Source organism: Sander lucioperca, chromosome 4 (assembly GCF_008315115.2).
Source record: "Sander lucioperca isolate FBNREF2018 chromosome 4, SLUC_FBN_1.2, whole genome shotgun sequence".
NCBI classification, from domain to species: domain Eukaryota; kingdom Metazoa; phylum Chordata; class Actinopteri; order Perciformes; family Percidae; genus Sander; species Sander lucioperca.
In genome coordinates this window covers 9,703,439-9,722,967 of record NC_050176.1, presented here as the reverse complement: position 1 = coordinate 9,722,967, position 19,529 = coordinate 9,703,439, and the positions used below count along the sequence as shown (strand labels likewise).

The 19,529-nt window shown below is 39.4% G+C and overlaps 1 protein-coding gene and 1 long non-coding RNA gene across 2 annotated transcripts in view; both read right to left on the bottom strand.

The window, feature by feature from the left end:
* The window catches only part of LOC116042663 (zeta-sarcoglycan), a 416,236-nt gene that overhangs the window by 35,745 nt on the left and 360,962 nt on the right, over window positions 1–19,529 (bottom strand). The gene's annotated exons all lie outside the window — the stretch shown is intronic.
* Window positions 3,699–6,444, bottom strand: LOC116042666. Its single transcript, XR_004103287.2, has 3 exons — window positions 6,433–6,444; window positions 5,106–5,107; window positions 3,699–4,046 (listed from the first exon to the last, which is right to left on the bottom strand). It is a non-coding gene; the product is annotated as an uncharacterized LOC116042666 (long non-coding RNA).

Genomic DNA, 19,529 nt, shown 5'->3' with positions numbered 1-19,529 from the left:
CATGGCGTTCCTCAAGGCTCAGTGCTTGGACCAATTCTATTCTCCTTATATATGCTTCCTCTAGGCAATATTATTAGGAAACACTCAATTAACTTTCACTGTTATGCGGATGACACCCAATTATATCTGTCAATCAAGCTAGACGAAACCAGCCAGCTAGCTAAACTTCAAGCTTGCATTAAAGATATAAAATCATGGATGGCCTACAATTTCCTGATGTTAAACTCAAACAAAACCGAAGTTATTGTGCTGGGCTCCAAACCCCTACGAACCTCATTAGCCGAAGATATAATTACTCTGGATGGCATTGCCCTGGCCTCCAGTACTACTGTCAGAAATCTAGGAGTTATTTTTGATCAGGATCTATCCTTTAACGCCCATCTAAAACACACCTCTAGAACAGCCTTTTTTCACCTTCGTAACATTGCTAAAATTAGGAACATCCTATCTCAAAACGATGCAGAAAAACTAGTCCATGCATTCGTTACTTCCAGGCTGGACTACTGTAATTCCTTATTATCAGGATGCTCAAATAAGTCCGTTAGGACTCTCCAGCTGATCCAGAATGCTGCAGCGCGTGTTCTGACAAGAACTAAGAAAAGAGATCATATTTCTCCTGTATTAGCTTCTCTCCATTGGCTTCCTGTAAAATCCAGGATTGAATTTAAAATCCTTCTTCTGACCTATAAAGCTCTAAATGGTCAAGCTCCTTCATATCTTGAGGACCTCTTAGTACCTTATTGTCCCACTAGAGCACTACGCTCCCAGAATGCAGAGTTACTTGTGGTTCCTAGAGTCTCTAAAAGTAGAATGGGAGGCAGAGCCTTCAGCTATCAGGCTCCTCTCCTGTGGAACCAGCTCCCAATCTGGGTTCGGGGGGCAGACACCGTCGCTACATTTAAGACTAAACTGAAAACTCTCCTCTTTGATAAAGCTTATAGTTAGGGAGTGAGGAGTTGCAGTGAACGCCTAGACCGGCGGGGCAGGGTGTATAGCTGCAGACACAGCACCCCTGCTTTTCTCTGCTTCTCTTTACAGTCATCAGATTTACCTATCGTATAATCAATAATATAGTGCCTCTCCTAGTTATGCTGTTATAATTCTAGACTGCCGAGGAAGTTCCTTCTTATGACACGCTCTTTTCTTTTGTTTCCTTTTATGCACATCCTGTCTCAGAAGTGCTTGTTACTCACCTAGCTCTGGGGAGTTTACTCCCCAGAGTCCTTATGTTTCTTCTTCGCCCAGAACATCGCCTCGGATTAGGGCGACACCAAGACCTGGGTCTTGGGTGCAGCTGTGGCTATGGACCTGCTACACCCTGCTACGCTCTGCGATTCCCTGCAAAGCTCGGCTACGTCCTGCTGCGTCCACCGCGTCCACCCATGCTCTGCTGTGCCACGCTACATCCTGTACCGTCATAACCCCAACCGTCAGACACCGCCCACCAAGAGTCTGGGTCTGCCGAGGTTTCTTCCTAAAAGGGAGTTTTTCCTCGCCACTGTCGCAATAGCCACTGCTAATGCTTGCTCTTGGGGGAACTATTGGAATTGTTGGGGCTTTATAGAGTGTGGTCTAGACCTACTCTATCTGTAAAGTGTCTCGAGATAACTCTTGTTATGATTTGATACTATAAATAAAATTGAATTGAATTGAATTGAAATTGAATTAAACACAGTTACAATGCTGACAGCTAACGCTAAACGGTGTAAAGTGTGACTGTGTTTTACTGTAGAGGATTCAACACTGGTATGTAACAATCTGCAGCTACGTCAGTACAACACAGACGGTGCGTTCAATGAAACTGGTAAACTACATCTTCGTGGTGCATTTGAAGTCCTTTTCCTATCTGTGTTGTTTTTGTCGTTCAACAGCAATTTACTAGTGAAATAAGTTAATGTTATTGTTATACATTATTATGAAATCATTTAATTTTGACCATATGGCCTTAGCAATAAACAAGCTCTTCTTTAATGTCACCAACTGTTGTTTAGTACCCTTTTTTTCTTTTCTTTTTTTACTTTCTTAAAAAGTATCGGTTCAAGCACCGTTAATTATGTATGCGATTAATTTCGATTAATTAATCACAGAGTATGTAATTAATTAAATTACATTTTTTAATCGATTGACAGCCCTAATTAAAATACATGAATGTAAACTGTGTGTAGATGGAGATGAAGACAAAATATGTGGTCTAATATTTCCTCTATTTCTCTCTGTCTAAACATTAAACACGTTTTATCCTATTAAGATACTCTTTTTTCTGTTCTTATACTTGCAGCAAACTCATAGTTTTCCCAGGAAAGAGGCTACCATCATCAATGGATTTGCATCAGAAACAAATATATGCTTTAGATCTCAACACTGGTTAAAGTGTATGTTTTAACAATGAATGCCCTCCATAATAATATGGTCTTATTTTCAGCCATCCTTAAATTGCATTACTCTAGACATGGCAATGTCGGTCAGTCGGTCAGTCCACCACTTTGGTCAAGACTGAGTTATTTCAACAACTATTGGGTGGATTGCCATGCAATTTGGTAGAGGCATTTATGTAATGCCTCACATGTCCTTTGGTGAACTCCCTTCTTTTCATTTACCACCACCATCTGTCTTATTTATATTTACCAAATACTTGTAGAACTAATGGCATTCCCATCAGCCCCAGCTGTACTTTGTCTTTAGTGCTAAGTTACAAACATTAGCATGCTAACATGTTAATCTTAGATGAACATTGTAAACATTACACTTGCTTACCATAAGTATTTTAACATTGTCATTTTGAGCATGTTAGCATGCTGACATTAGCATTTAGCTCAAAGTGCAATCCCACAGAGCTGCTAGCATTGCTCTAGAGACTCTTTGTCTTGTTCACACACACTCACAGACAAACATGTTTGTATCTTCATGGTCTCCTTCCTTCATGTCAGTGGGGTTTCTGGTCAGGCCTCTGAGTGGTTGTTTTATTTGTGGTGCAGATATCAGGAGTCTGCAGCTAAGCTGTTATCTCTGCCTCTCTGCTTCCAACTCTTACATTATTCCTCCCTCTCTATGCCAAATATCCCTCGCCCCGTCCTCTCGCTCATAGATCTGTCTTGACCTTCAGTTGCGACAAGGCCATTTTATACAGCACCATATTTGTCCAACCTGACAAGATAAGCAGGACAGAAATAAATCAGCATGAAATGGTTTTTATCTTAATTCATTTCTGGGGAAAAAACAAAAAACAGAGGAAGAAGGGGTGGGGGGTGGGGGTAAATATTCAAAAAGAAAGACAGAAAGGAAGAGGTGACTACTGTAACTTATGTACATTTTTACAATTATCTTATCTAAGAATCCTTCAATATGCATCTACCATAATATATGCATAGTGTGTAGTACAATCAGAAATCCCATTTGTATATTGCTTTGTTAACATTTTATATCTTATATGATCTTCACTCCAATTTTGTCCTTTCTGCTACTGCCTACATTCACTAAATATATTCCTAATTGGCATTATGTTTAAGTACTGACCGTAACTGCAAAGCATGTCTGGGTTTTCAACACTAGACAGGGCATCTGGGGTCAGTTTATAAAGTTCAAATAATTAGGCTGTTCAATTGACAGACACTTAGAATAGAAGAATAGAATACACTTTATTGTCCCCGAGAGGAAATTTGTCTTGGACATAGTGCTACAATCTGTTGCTTCACAACATTTAACAGAAAAAACATTCTAAAATCAACATAAAATAAAATAAACATAAAAATGAGATCAGCAAAGCATCCTAAGACACAAAAGAAGGACACATATGGCAGCACAGACAACACAACATCCTAAGAATTAACTGTAATAATTAAAGTGCTAAGTGCAAAAAGTGCTGGTGTATTTATTGCAACCCTGCTCTGCTGGGCTAAGATTTACTATTGGAGTTCAGCAGCTTGACGGAAGGTGGAATAAACGATAACTTTAGTCTGTTTGTTTTACATCTCAGCACATGGAATCTTCTCCCTGATGGCAGAAGTTCATATTCAGGAAAGAGAGGGTGTACAGAGTCTGCAGTGATTCTTTTGGCTTGTTTTCTGACTGCTTGCTCGTACAGGCTGTGTATGGGCTTGTACTGTTTCCTCCCTATTATCCTCACAGCTGTCTTGTGTGTGCTGACCAGCCTGCTTTTTAGCTGCCAAACCATGCTGTGATTCCATATCTGATAATGCTCTCCAGAATCGCCCGGTAGAACATGAGCATGATCTGGCTGCTTACTCCATACAGTCTCAGTCGCCTTAAAAAGTATAATGCTGCAGTCTATTGCACTTGTCAAAAACATGTGAAGAGGCCATAATTTCAGGTAAACCTATTTAAATGTTGTCTGTCACTCCTGCCTAAGTATGAATAATATTTGTTGAATATGCATTTATCTGAGGACTGCTGAAAAAAAGAATGTTTTTAAGTCAAGTCAATCATCCATTGACTTCTACTCGTACCATACCGCCTCACAGAACCAGTTCAGACTACCATAGGCCTTTTTCACAGCAGGCATGTGTGTGTTTTGCAAATCACATTTCAAGGCCCTTTTGTATTTGAATGGCTATTTTTCAGCTGGTTATATGGCTGAAAAGGCCAGGTATGAATTTTGAAAATAGTGGCTTGTGACATTTTAAACAAACACTATATGACCAAAACATCAGCTCTTGGTTTCAAAATCAGCTTAGAATTGGATGAAGTGTGATGCATATATTTGTCTTACCTCTCCTAATTTAAACCATATCATCATTCCCACTCTTAGTTTGTCAAAGGGAACCTGTACACAGAAACAAATTGTTGTGTACAGCCTCAATCACGAGTGGAGCATGGCAGAGAATATCTCTTGGGGTGGTAAGCTGCACAAAACCCTCACATTTTCTAGACTGTCCAACATATCCACGCATCCTTGATTATGTTGGGTGCATAACACATACATACATATTAGCATTTCAGTGATATCAGGAATATCTAATTTTAACTTGAGTTGAGAATTTTCACATATGAAAGAAAGAAACATAAACACACATCATTTGTGCATTGAATTTCCCTTGAGATCATGCATCCTATAAGCCTGGTCCTCTTGCTGGGGTACAAAACTACACTGCTATGAAATTACTTAATTTGGTGTATTTTTGAAACCAAAAAAATCTAGCTGGAAATGTTCAAATTGGGGCTTTTTAGTGTAATTTATATTCCCCAGAAGACTTGGCTGACATTCATCGTGCCCTTTTCCTCTTCAGGACCATTGAAAGCCACACCACCTTATCGCCACCTTGCCATTTGGGACGCACACCTTTAACCTTTTCACGCTAAATGCTCCGTCACCTGCCTCAGCGCTCCTGCCACCACCATCCAACCGCATCCAAGAGGCACATTAAAAACTTTTCCAATTTTAAAAAGTGGTGCTGAGTGATGCATTGAAACAAGACTAAAGACAGCAAAAGCGACAGCCTTTGACTTTAAGAGGATTAAACCGAGACAAAATGCAGAAATATGGCATTTCCAAAGTCGTCGACTTTTGCAGTGAGTCTGTGTCTGGATGAGGGAGGGTGATGCAGCGTGTTTAAACCGCCACATGAATCCTGCAGGTGTAAAAAGAAAAAAAGTGTGAAAAGAGAAAGCCTTGGGCTATTTAAAAAAGTTATAAAAGTCCCTACTGAGTTACTGAGGTGGGACAGGAGAGTGTCAAGGTACATTAGAGGTTTGTCTTTGTGGAAAGAATGTGTGTGTATGTTTGTGTGTGCCAGACAGAGCAAGAGGGAGAAGTTTGTGTGTGTGTGTGTGTGTGTGTGTGTGTGTGTGTGTGTGTGTGTGTGTGTGTGTGTGTGTGTGTGTGTGTGTGTGTGTGTGTGTGTGTATGTATGTATGAGCACAAAAATGTATCCTTGGATATTAAAACATCTATTTTCAGATAGTATGTTCACCAGCAGTGACTTTATCACTTCTAAACAGTTTGTGTGCTTGTGTCTTGCCGTGACGTTTGATGTCTCGTACATCTGTTCACCTTTACACAACACACTGTTTGACAAATCCTTGAGTTACTCCAAAACGACTTTCAGAGGCCCTCGCTGTCCTCCTCGCTGTGAAATGTTGCCGAGGAAATGGCTAATGGCAGAGTGCGTAAGGAGAAAAAATGTCAAGCAATTTCATGCCTTTGTTCCTTCGAAGGGGCGCCAAGCTGATAATTTAATCAGTAGTGAAAGACTAGCTTCACTCCTCCGCAATTTCATCCAATGTTCATTGACTTGTTTTCGGTAGAAAAGAGACAAAGTTGGAATCAATCATTTACATAGAAAAGAAAGTGGGTAGAGAATGGATGGGTGAGAGGAAAACATGTAATAGTTAACAATATTATGTCTAGTAAAATGATGACTACGGTGAATGCATACCTTCATATGAGCAGCATATCTGGTCACAAAAAAAACTAACTTGTTCTGTTGTCTGCGTCTTAATATTTCATTTTTATTTATAGATATCTTGAAACCTTGATGAAGTTCCATAGTGTCACTTCTGACTGATGGATCTAATTATCACCTCATGGTGTCCATGTGTAGTAGGTATTTAACCTAAAATATACGGAATGTACAAGATCAGAACAACTGAAACACCTCTATATAACTCTGTCTGTGTACTAAAGTGTCTCACTCGGATTCAACTTTTAACAACTGAAGCAAAAGTTTTCTTGTGTAACTGTTATAGTCTGGTATCTACACCTATTACATGACGTACGCTAATTTGCCACATGAGGAAATTCGTTATACTACTGAACTATTTTAACTCACACACAGGGCCCTATTTTAACAATCTGAAACACAAGTATCAAACGGCAAACGCAAGTAGCGTTGTGGGCGGATCTCGGGCACTGTTGCTATTATACCGGCAGGATAAATGACTCTTGTGCCCAACGCAAATCTAAAATGGGTTGGTCTGAAGTAGCTACATTACTCATAGGTGTGGTTTGGGCGTAACGTGCAATAAACCAATCAGAGCGTTATCTCACATTCCCTTTAAAAGCAGGCGCGCTTGTTCCATGGCGGATTGCTATTATAATGGCGGATTTTCTAGGCGCACTCTCTAATACATCCATGGGCGCACGCCAGGAGTGGTTCACAGCCGAGGAGACCGACGTTTGCTATAGATTTTTCTTTTTGACAAAATGTAAATAAAGAAATGTCACAAAAACATACTTTCCGATGTTTTGGTCTCACTCTCACTGAATCACGAGGTTATGAATGCATGGTGATATTTTTGCAATGTAGTCTAACATTAGACCGAGATTACCTCACTATAGACGATGCAGCTCTTCTGTCTCTCCTCTCCCGTGCTGCTGCTGGGGCATTTGGGTTAAGTGGCATCGGCACATGCAGTTCAACATCACATCTCCTTAAGTCCTCTAATATTTCCTCATTTATGTCACACATCCATGATTCATGGAAATGTTGTGTAAAACAAGGTAATATTTTTCCTTGTATTTATGTATGGTTTGCAAAAATGGGAACTGCTGGGTCCGTGAGATGAGAGAAGCAAAGTGTATGCGCGGTGTGCACACTCTACATTACGGCCAAGCATGCGCCCTTAAAATAGCATCTGAATAACGCGCCACTGATTTTAGACTAAGTTTTTCCTGGTCTGTGGCGGAATTGTTTTCTGAAACTGCAAAATAGCACTAAGGAACTCCTCTTTTTGCTGAACTGCCCCCAGGAGTGCAAGTTCATTCCCTAATTTACTGACGTGAGTCTGTGGAGGGAAAAGTCCGCTGTGCGTCGGGTGCAAAATAGGAATGATACATGCGTCGGTGTACAAAGTCAATTGCGCTGGGTGCAAGATAGGGCCCACAGAGTTGCTTGCTACTTTCAAACACATGAAAAGTAAGACAAAGGATCCGAAAAGAAGAAATAAAGTTTCTTGTTTTTTTTCGATTTAACACATTATCAAATGCAGGCAAACAGAGTAAGGTATATATATGTGTACTTGCTTTGCTCCCAATTGTAGATACGAGGTCAGAAAAACAGCGGGACAGTCTATGCTTTGCTTCATTAGCATTGTCTCAGTATTCCATACAGTAGAGCCTGACAGAAAACACATCTGAGAGGAGCAACATTAGAGCTCCCTTGCAAAGACAATAAAAAGACTACAGTGCATTTAGTCTGTGTAGTGTGTGTGTTCTCTTTACCCATCTGCGGCTCACGCCTTCTGTATTGCAACATAGCTTTTTTAATGATGTGATAAGGAGCATGCTGTCTATAGAAAGCTGAAAAACTAACCTTTTTTAGGTGTAAGAAGTCAGATATAAAGATTTCAATTTGATAGAAATAATACTCTGCTAACTCAAAAGTACACTTTTGAACAATTTCAGTTGCTTGCGAAACGATCAATCACATTGGCAGACTTAGGGCTCAGTGTGACACTAGAAAGTGACATCATCTTAAGAGGCAGCAAAAGGCCGCCACTGTGTTAATGACATCTGCAGCAACTGTATTACACTCCTTGTTATTTAATATGCCTCACAAACGGTGCTATCTTGTATTTTTCTCAAGATTGGATGAAACTTTAATGATCCCTGTGGGGAAGATGGGTATTTGCAGCAGCATAGAGAAGGATATAGATAGGAATAGAACAAATACAGAGCACTGAAGATAATTCAATAAGTAATTGCAGAACATACCGGTATTAACACAACAGATAAAAAATAAGTAGACAGTGTGTCCTCGCACAGAGATTTACAGTTTAGAGGCGTATCTGCAATTGTGCAACTTTAGCTGTTCACATTATTGGTTATACAGATGGAAGAACATATGTTTGGAAATGAGATTGTGAATGTCACTCTGCTCCCATAAAAACTGATAAAGTGCCTCTGGGAAAGGCACCTGACCCTACTGTTCCACTTTAATGTACAGAAACCACTGCCACGACTGCATTTTGTGCTGATAATATGAAAAAAGCTAGTGTCACAAAGTGTAAGAAAAAAACAAAAGGCATAGGCATAGACAACATAATTCAATAATAGGAAGCATAAACCAAAGATAAATAAAGTGAGTGTACTGCATGTTGCATTCAGCACAGGTTCAGGTTTTTTAAGAGGATTTTCTCTTTTTGTAATTCCTATTTATTTATTTTGTAACCAAGGTGGGTAGAATACTCTTTGCCAGGCCTTTTTCCATTATTTTTAATACATGAAACCTCAACTCCCCTTAGTGCCAATTAGTCAAAAACAGTTGCATTGCTTAAATCAGTAACTGATAGATCATTCATCATTGGCTTTGATTTCAAATAGGGTTGCCACTTTGAACAAGAACACTAATACATGATGTTACCTCCCCAAATAATGCAGACATCATTTTTTAATAATAAGTTAGGATATATAACAGTTGTGTTCAACAGCACAACTATTTGCATTGACTGCCTCTTCTTGCTTTTTGAGATTTGTGGCACCTTACATTCACCTTAAATTAAAATTTCGCAACTGCCATTTGGCTTAAAAACATATTTTAAGTGTAAATTAAAATGCAGTTGTGAGCAAAGTTGTTTAGTTTCTACTTTTGTGGACTGTGTATCAGTGTAGGTTGAGCAAGCAAATTAATAAATCTGAGATTATTTGGGGGCCAAGTGAATACAGGGAGGAAGAGTGACTTCATGTTCTACATCTTTCAAACATGAGGTGCAGGGAGATGTGACTTTGTAATTCTGTACTTTATCTGTAGTGAATATCAGTGGAAGGATGCATCATTCGTTTAGGTGTTATTCAAACCTGATCAAAGAAAGATAGTATGTGTCATACACAGATGAACAAATGAATCAAAATAGTGTGTCCACATTCCTGAAATGTGTACTGTGCACCAGTTGAGAGAAGGAAGAAAGCGAACAATAGGTAGATACAAAGATAGTTAATGGTAGTTCATACCCTCCCTTTAGTGGACACACAGAGAAGAAAGAAAAGAGAAATGATGAAGCAACAGGGGATCAGGAGAAAAATAGGGGAGGCAAAAAAAGAGTGTGTTGAGAGTGTCTAAGCAGAGACAAAGACAATCACAAGATCAACTCTGTGCTTTTTCTATTTCTCTGCCTCATTGGCTGCCCTCCTACAGTCATCCTATCAGTGTGTCTCCCATTCCACCTCCTCGTCCCTCACTGCTGAATTCTGGCTTCTTCTTTCACATTTTTGTTTTCTTTTTCACCCCACCCCCTTTCAGTCTTTCTCCTCTTTCCCTGCCATATTTGACTGGAGCCATTTATTTCTCCATTTCACTCTCACACACCTCCAACATTTCCTATACGTCACTGGAGACATCTTTACATTGAAATGTTGGTCCTAAACTGATCAAAAAGAAGAGTTATATCCTGTTCTAAGTAATTTGATTGCTGTTCTGCAGATTTCATTCAAAGCCAGTTTCAAAATGAGAGAAATTATGAATTGATAGTAAGTATTAATTACAAATGCACACTGGTAGGCCACACAAGGGTCTGATCCAAACTCTTTAGGGGCCTTCCTGTGATTCTTTTACCCAGACTACAGTTTACCCCAGAGTCAGCAGGTACAAAACTACTGGGTGTCCTTAGGGAACAGTAGTATGCCTTTATCATTATTAGCAGGGCCAGTAACACAATGTATTACCTATAAGTCAGTCAGTCAGAGGTACATTTTCTGTTTCCAAATGAAATAAAAGAGTGATGGCGACTTTTTCGAGTAACAACTCCAAGGCTGGTATCAATGTGTTTTACTGCATATTCTCGAAGTTTCTTTTTACTTTCCTGCCTTGAATTTCTACCATGAAGTCAGATGTCTGCAACACAATACAGCTGCCTGTTGCTGTGTTTGGATTAGAAGCATATGCGTGTATGCATACAAGGTGTTTGAATATCTGTGAGAGTATCTATGTGTTTGTGTGTGTGTGTGTGTGTGTGTGTGTGTGTGTGTGTGTGTGTCTGTGTATGTATGTGTGTGTGTGAGAGTTCTGTGTTCGCTACTGTTATTTATGTGCTGTGATTTCAGTGTCTCGCCAAAACAGCCTCCAGCCATTTGTAATAGTCTTTATCCACAGTGGAACATTTGGCTCTGTCGCAAAATCTGATATTAACAGCCATCTATCTTTGCAACCCACACACAGAAACACCCAACAGCTGAGCTCACACACACACACACACACACACACACACACACACACACACACACACACAAAGAACAGATGCGTTGCAATATGGGGAGACATGTTGAATATTAACTGGGTGTTGTTTTCACATATTCCCCCTCAAGATGTGTGCAAGAGCATCCAATGATAAAGAGCTGTTTATAAACAATAACTGACAAAGACAAACAACAATCAACAAAAACAAACTATGACAGAACAACAATGTATACAGTTTATTGAGGCGTTGTTTCAAAGCTCTATGAAGTAATTAAAAAAAACAAGAATCACTCTTCTCACGCAATGACTTGTGGGAGCAGTTTGTGACACAGGAAAGGAGAATGGAGACAACAGCAACAAGGTGAGAACTGCACATATAGGACGTGCTTGTACTAAAATGCAGCACTTGCTACACTAGAAAAAATGTTGCTCCTGAACTTAATCCAAATAACAATTGTGTTTCCATAAAAACTTTTTTTAGTAGTAGCACGTACACTGATTTCTAGGAGACATGTTGGCATGTCCATGGGACAGGTCCATAATGGAAAAGCCATCATTATATTAATTAATGTTGGAAGTCTGCGGTTTGCCCAAACTGTAAAAAGCTTTTGTAACTCTTCATCTTGCCAATTCAACAATGTGGGGCTTCATCTTTTTTCTAACAAACAAAAACTGAACTGTATAATATATCTCCTTTGTAGTGTGATATTTTAATCCAGTTGCTAAAAGTTAGTTGTTCATTATCATAAGATATAATTTGGTTTGCGATGAGCTCATTCTTTGTGCTTTGTCTGAGATACAATCTGTTTCGTCCTTGCAATGTTTTAAACGGAAAGTTCCTGACAGTCATGATCATTAAAGAAAATATCTAAAATCTGCAGGCTATGCAGATATTACATTGTCAAGCATATCTTACCTCAGTTGAATTAGATTATCTTGTACCCCAATTATGTACGTCACAGCTACATACGGAAATATAAATATCAAGTTAGGATGCTCAGTAGAAACCGACCACTCTTAAGCGACATCATCTTAAGAGGCAGCAAAAGGCCGCCACTGTGTTAATGACATCTGCAGCAACTGTATTACACTCCTTGTTATTTAATATGCCTCACAAACGGTACTATCTTGTATTTTTCTCAAGATTGGATGAAACTTTAATGATCCCTGTGGGGAAGATGGGTATTTGCAGCAGCATAGAGAAGGATATAGATAAGAATAGAACAAATACAGAGCACTGAAGATAATTCAATAAGTAATTGCAGAACATACCGGTATTAACACAACAGATAAAAAATAAGTAGACAGTGTGTCCTTGCACAGAGATTTACAGTTTAGAGGCGTATCTGCAATTGTGCAACTTTAGCTGTTCACATTATTGGTTATACAGATGGAAGAACATATGTTGGGAAATGAGATTGTGAATGTCACTCTATGCAGATATTACATTGTCAAGCATATCTTACCTCAGTTGAATTAGATTATCTTGTACCCCAATTATGTACGTCACAGCTACATACGGAAATATAAGTATCAAGTTAGGATGCTCAGTAGAAACCGACCACTCTTAGGACAAGAAATTTGATCAGCACATCACCACAAGCCACATTGTTATCTGTCTCCCTAAAATTTAGGACACCTTTTTCCAATGTCGACAACTGGGAAAAAGTACTACTTTAATTTGAAGAAAATTGCCATCTAACAAATACACAAAAACACACACAGAAATTTAGAGACGTTATGGATTGTTCCCATAACCAAGCTTGCTTGTTACTCAGCTTGCCTTCCCTCTCTCTCTTTGTTCTCAATGATTTCCCTGTGTGTCTAATCAATAAGAAACAGAACAGAGCAGGGCAGGGCTGATTGTCCTTGTTGTAACAAGGAAAGGGGAGGTGTTAGATGAATCCAAAATCCAATCGCAGGACAGAAAATTGTAGGAAAGGTAATGTGTTTTTTGAAGGAGCTCAAATGCCGTTTTTGGTTTCCCTGATTGGTGACAACTCCATGGTTGGAAAGAAAACTCAACTCATGGTTTGAAAGAAAATACATTTAATAGATAGTGAATTCAGCTGTTGTGTAAGGATTTTGATCTACAATCATGAAAAAAACAGCACAGCTTGTGGTTATCACTGTTTAAAACATGAAAGGAATGAAGAGGATAAAGATTTTGAAGAAGTCTTTTTTCCCGTTAAAACTCGCAATCAATCCGTGTATCAAGATGACGCTAAGCATAAAAAAGCAGGCATTGTTCAAAAACCATCATGCAAGTGAACTGTTGTTTGTTAATGGGAACTTTAGTGTGAAGATAAGGTTTTCCCAAAGGCACAGTTCAAAGAAAATGCGGCTCTTTCTAAATTTTAATGATTTCCAATTACTTTAACACAAACCCCAACTTTTTAATCGAAAAACAGCTAGAGGCGGGCGTACTCTGAGTTTTTGCGGAGCTAATTAGGTGGTGTACTTTGCCATCCCACACAATGCCCCATCTATCTGGCTGCTTCACAGGAAAACCTGGTTAAATCAACTCTGCTCTGAGACTCCTTCAAAATTTGAGTAGGAAGTGGTCCTTAATTCAGATGATGTTGTTTCTACGAGGCATTGGAGGATTGTAACCTCAATTAAAAGGTAAATGTGAAGTATACTTCTCTAATGTGAAGATTCAAGGCACTGTGGGTTATTTGTTAAACCTCTGACTTTGGGCCATTTACATATTAAAGGTAATGAGTGTGCCATGTGCTTAGAATCACATATTATTTCACTCCTCTTGTCTGTATCCCCTGGTTTTTAGTCTATTCAAGCATAAATGTGAGTAGAGTAGAATAGAGTATTTCAGATAAAAACAAGAAAATGAAGTGATTCAATATATTTTCTGACCTCAACATCAACTTTAGTTGTTTGGAAACTTATTCAGAGTTGAGTGAACTGTTGAATGTGTGGGTGAGCGAGGAGAGGAAAACTTCGGCCACAGGGTGAATCATTTCTCCAATCCCTTCTTCAAGGACTCATAACATTTTACAGTCTGTAATTGGGTTAAATTGGAAGTACCCCTAGGACCCAGGGCCATTAAGTCACATTAGCACTCTTGTCATTTAGGGACCTACTACAGAGGAACATGTAGAACAACTTTAGGTCCCAACTAAGAATCAGAAAACTACAGCTGTGTACTAAAAGACGATGTAGAGTAACATGGAAAAAGGGTATGAAACAAAGGTAGAAAAAATTCTGCCTAAATGCTTTAATCTACACATAGAGGCCAGTCTTTTACTGGCTGGGATAAAGAGATTATTGGGAGAAACGAGGGCAGAGCAGGATGCCCTTAATTTTGTTGCTTGCTATCATTCTTGCTATTCTTGCTATTTATTTAGGTGCTGCTTTACACCTGGGACACTGGGTGAATGCAATTAACAGCAATTACCTGCCCACTAAGACGGACCAGCAGCACTCCTGAGGACCAGTATTAAAAGACATGGATTAGACAATGAGAAGGACAGAACAAAGGGACCAACTTACTTTCAGAGGTTGACCTCAATATGGCATCTGGCTTAATTTGAACAGAAACATATTGTAGAGGGATGGACAAGGACAGAGATCAAGAACAAATTCACCTTTGACTCTGTGAAGGTTTGATCTATCTGCGCAAAGATGGTAAGAAAAAAAAGCTACGAGTAAGAGTGTAGCACAAAAAACACAAAAGTGAAAGAAAAACACATTCTCATTAGGAGTAACATCCTGAGGGGGTAGTTACTGGAGGGGAGGTAGGGTTAAACACATTCCCAGTGTTATAAATTGCTCTGTGTTGGGGATTTTCCACTTGGGAAAGGATGGATGGATTAAGCCGTTCTCCCCAGCCAGTTATGGGGGTTGATCTAGTGGTGGTCAAACTGGGGTTTAGGGATCCTCAGTGCTTCCACGGACTCCTACATTTCACTAATATTTTAAACTAAAATAGGTTGGTTATTTTTATGACTTTCCTTGTAGAAATCCATAGAACATTTGAGAATTTTGGGGAACAGATGCATAAAACTGCGTATACTCAATATTAAAAATGGGAGTGTAGTTTCCAATCCAAGTCAGAAATTCCAAGCCAATATGTTTAACCCTGCCTCGACATATATAAAACATCAATTCTCTCCTTGAGCAGCAGTCGAACCAAAACTTGCTTGGGGAAATTGACTTAAGTGGTGTGGTCCAAAAGCAGGAGTGGACAGGAGCAGTCCGCAAATTTGTAAATTTTACAGCATTTTATCAAATCAATAATAATCAATAATCAACTTGTCATTAACCTCTGTCACTGTACTTACACTTAATGCTGCCAAACAGCAGTCCCTCTTATCTGATATTTTTCAGTGCAGGTATGAAACAAGTATATAAACAATCAATTTCCTGCATGAAAGGTCAATCCCATCCCCTCTCTCAAACTGACTGGGCATTGGGGAACGTCACGATTCCATGTGTCTGATTGTGTTAAATCAGATTGAACTCTGGAGCGAAGTGAAGGAGGTGGGTCAATTTGGGGAGCAAATGTGTCTTGCCCTGTTCCACATAGAAATGAATGGGAAGGGCACCCAGATAGCTCAGTTGGTAGAGCGGGCGGCCATATATAGAGGTTTACTCCTCGACGCAGTGGGCCGGGTTCGAGTCTGACCTACGGCCCTTTGCTGCATGTCATTCCCCCCCCCCCCCCTCTCCCCTTTAATGTCTTCAGCTGTCCTGTCAAATAAAGGCCTAAAATGGCCAAAAAAATATCTTAAAAACATTTATGGGAAGCAAATTTGTATTCTACACAATAATAAAGTAATTATTTTATGAAACTCTATTCAGACATATTTTGAAACTAAAGTGGAAGAAAAATTGATGCTCAAATGAAATGTCAAGTGAGTTGAGATTTTCCCTTTTCCACATTTCTAATACCAATCTGTAGTGTAAATCATGTAGATATACGTACAATGCACTTTGTTTTAAATAATTACCTTTTGTGTGGAAAATGGTGTGTGTGTGTGTGTGTGTGTGTGTGTGTACTCTTATTGTATAAAAAACTATTTTTATATCTGGCTCTGTATCTAAGGAACTTACGTTCCTGAGCTCCCTGTTAAAACCATTACCCTACAGTATCCCTACCCTTTCTAAATAAAATCCTTTTCCCATGCCCCTGAGTCGTATAGGGCTCTGAGTTCCTCTGCAGTCCTCTTTAACTTTGTCAGATGGAAGTATAGATAGATACATGGAAATAGAATGAGGGATAGGGGGAAGGGGTACAGAGCACAAATCCTTCTCCTATGCCCTTGCCTGTGTTAGGGCTAACTCTCCCCCGGGAGCCTTCTCATGACCCCAGGACTTAGAGGAAAAGAAGGCACCAAGGGAGGGATAAGAAGATGAAAGAGTGGAAAGAAACAGGGAGATATTGACTGTGCAGCAGCTTGTTTCTCTCTGCTGTGGAGCCAAGCATCAGATGAAGTTAGAGACCTGAGGTAACCCAATGTCTGCTAGCGTCAACCTGGCGAGACCCCTCAAACTTCTTGGGCCTAATCATTGATTGATTTTGATGTCTCTGTCAAAGTAGTGCTCTTCCTTGCAGTTGTGTTTTGCAGTGGTGCTGCCCCCATGACGCAAGCGCAGACTAAAGTCATTCACTGAGGTTATGCTTTGTGTGTTTTTGTCAAGGTGACTGCTGCACTGTTAACTCAAAGACTAATAAGCATGCTGTTTAGTCAGCATCTTGATATGCCACGCCTGTCAGGTGACTGGATTATATTGGCAAAGGTGAAGTGCTCACTAACACACATATAAACAATTTAGGAACAAAATTTAAGAGAAATAAGCCTGTGTGCATAGAAAAAAGTCTTAGATCTTTTATTTCAACTCATAAAAAATGGGAGCAAGACACAAGTGTTGCGTTAATATTTTTGTTTAGTGTATATTTGCCCCGGAAGATGGAACTTTCTTCTATGGTCTTCCCAGTACATCTCCAGAACCTAATACTTGGTCAGCAGAAAATCTAAAGAGAAATATGTCATACTGGACAAGTGATCACTGGGAAATGCAGTGCCAAAACAGCAGAGATAGCCACAAAAAAACTGAATCTTGAGGATTAGGACCTAGATAGAACTAAAACAGGATTTAAATATGAAAGTATGCAGATTACAGCTCCATCAATTGTCTGCCTGCCTGTCAATCTAGCTTCCCAGCCACTCATCTGTCTGTTTTGCTGTTTTTAATATTTTATAGGCTGATTGAAGTTCTTCCCTCTTTACATCAATCTCTGTCTACACCTTTGCCAGCTAGCTGTCAGTGTTTATTGAGTGATTTCGTGACTCATTTTTTTTTTTTAAAACACTAACACATTCTCCTTTTCTTACCACATCTCGAGTGTATTTCAGTGAGACACTCTTCTCTCTTCTCTACCCTTTCTCGTCTCAAAATATGGGGACAAAGATTGTCACCCAACAACAATGATAAGAACAGCAACAATCAATGTTTGACATTGTCATCTCTATAAAACTAGTCACATCCAATGAAAATGTTGTGGACAAAGCATAGGATATGAATGAAAAGCAGGAGGTGGAAAGAAGGTGAAACAACAGATATGTGTTTTATCCAATAAATTATCAATGTTGAATTGTTTAAATTTTGTCAGTAAATATTGTCAGCCGATCGATGTCATGAGTGAGTTGCATCAGAAGGACAAAGGTGTTTAAAAAGCAACGTTGTTTGGAGAGGGAGAGAGAGAAAAGTATTATAAACAACAATTGTGAGAAAACACAAGAAACAACAGGAATCAAGGTTTACTCTCGGAGTTAAGACTATAAATATTGAAGAAAGTTTGAAGTCGGAGCCTTAAATCACAGTTGACACACACGTACACTCACACACAATCATGGAAACACTCAACAAGCAAAGGTTATGCTATACCTCAAAGATAATAGGTAACATGTCGGAAAGTCGGTTCATGGCTTGATTTGTCTTTGATTTGGTCAAAATGCACCAGGTGTATAAAAGATAGTTTTGGTCTTGATTGATGTCACTCAGGGCTGAGCTACAGTTTGATTAAGGCCATGTTTAGAACAACAATAGCACTGCATGGAAAAACACAGACTCCTCATTCATTTCAAACAACAACTGTGTTGGCACAGCAGACGTTTTTTCAATCCTGCCTTAAATGAGTAGACACTACTATGCAGTGTATTTGCATCTGAAAAGCTGTCAACACCACAAATCTTGGTTTTATTGGCCCAATCCCAAAGTGAGCCCTGAGGACTAAGGACTAAAGACTCACAGACTTAATTGATCTCAGGTGCTAAGTGAGTGAGTGTGTGAGGCCACATGGGCTCAGATAGGTATAAATGGGATTGGGACAGCACTTCACGAGATCACACGTTACCTTGGCGACGTTTAATAACAAAGATGTTCCACACGGCCAAGGCACTGGAGACGGCTGTCTGATTCCACATTTTTTCAAACTCTTGTTTTACAAGCTGGACAACAGGTTGGTCTGTGTTCCGTGGTCGTGTGTCGTGCTGTTGTTTACCTTTCTAATTCCCGGATTTCCCTATGGTCTCCGGAGTAAACGTCACAACTCTTTGAACTGTGAGTAATTCCCTTTGGTGAAGTATGCATCGATGCAGACTCACGGAAAGGGCTCGGTAAGTATGTACTCAAAACCTCGCGCCCTTTGAAATTCGACATTGGGACAACCCTATGCCCTTACAAATTTCGCGAGAACGCGCACCAAAGTCCGTGAGTCTGTGAGTCCGGACTTTGGGATTGGGCCAATGTGTCCTTTCAACAGCATCCTGGTGCCAGATGCTCTTTGTATTCTTTTACTGATGCAAAGGGCATCTATCCTCGTCTAAATAAATGAACTATTAACATTAACTAAACAAGTTACAGAAGTCACTGGTGTGTGACATATAAAGATGTATAGTGATTTAAGAAGCTAATTTTTGTGTAAATACTTTTCTTATTTACCGGCTATCATTTCATTGTGGTTAATAATAATGAGACATTTTCTTTGTATAGTGTTTTAAAATGTATGGTCATAAAAAAAAAAAACAGAAACAGTAAAAGCAACAGTATAAAACAATGAAAAGAAGCAAAAAATGTACAGTGCAAAAAAGCAATAATAATCAGGATGTTACCGTCTTGTGACCATCAGATACAACACTGTATGGAATAAAACATGTACTAAACATCTTGACTCAACGTCAACTTACTAGCTGCTTCTGCAAAGTTTCTGTGTATGAAACAGAAGAAATAGGAATATTGAGAGGCCTGCAGCTCGTCTACTTTGAATCCAACTACCATTCTTTGCACTGATTGATCTTTGCTGTAAATAAAATACCTAGTCAAGACATACATACTGTCAATATGGTGATGTTTGCATGAAGGCAAAGGGGTTGGTGATAT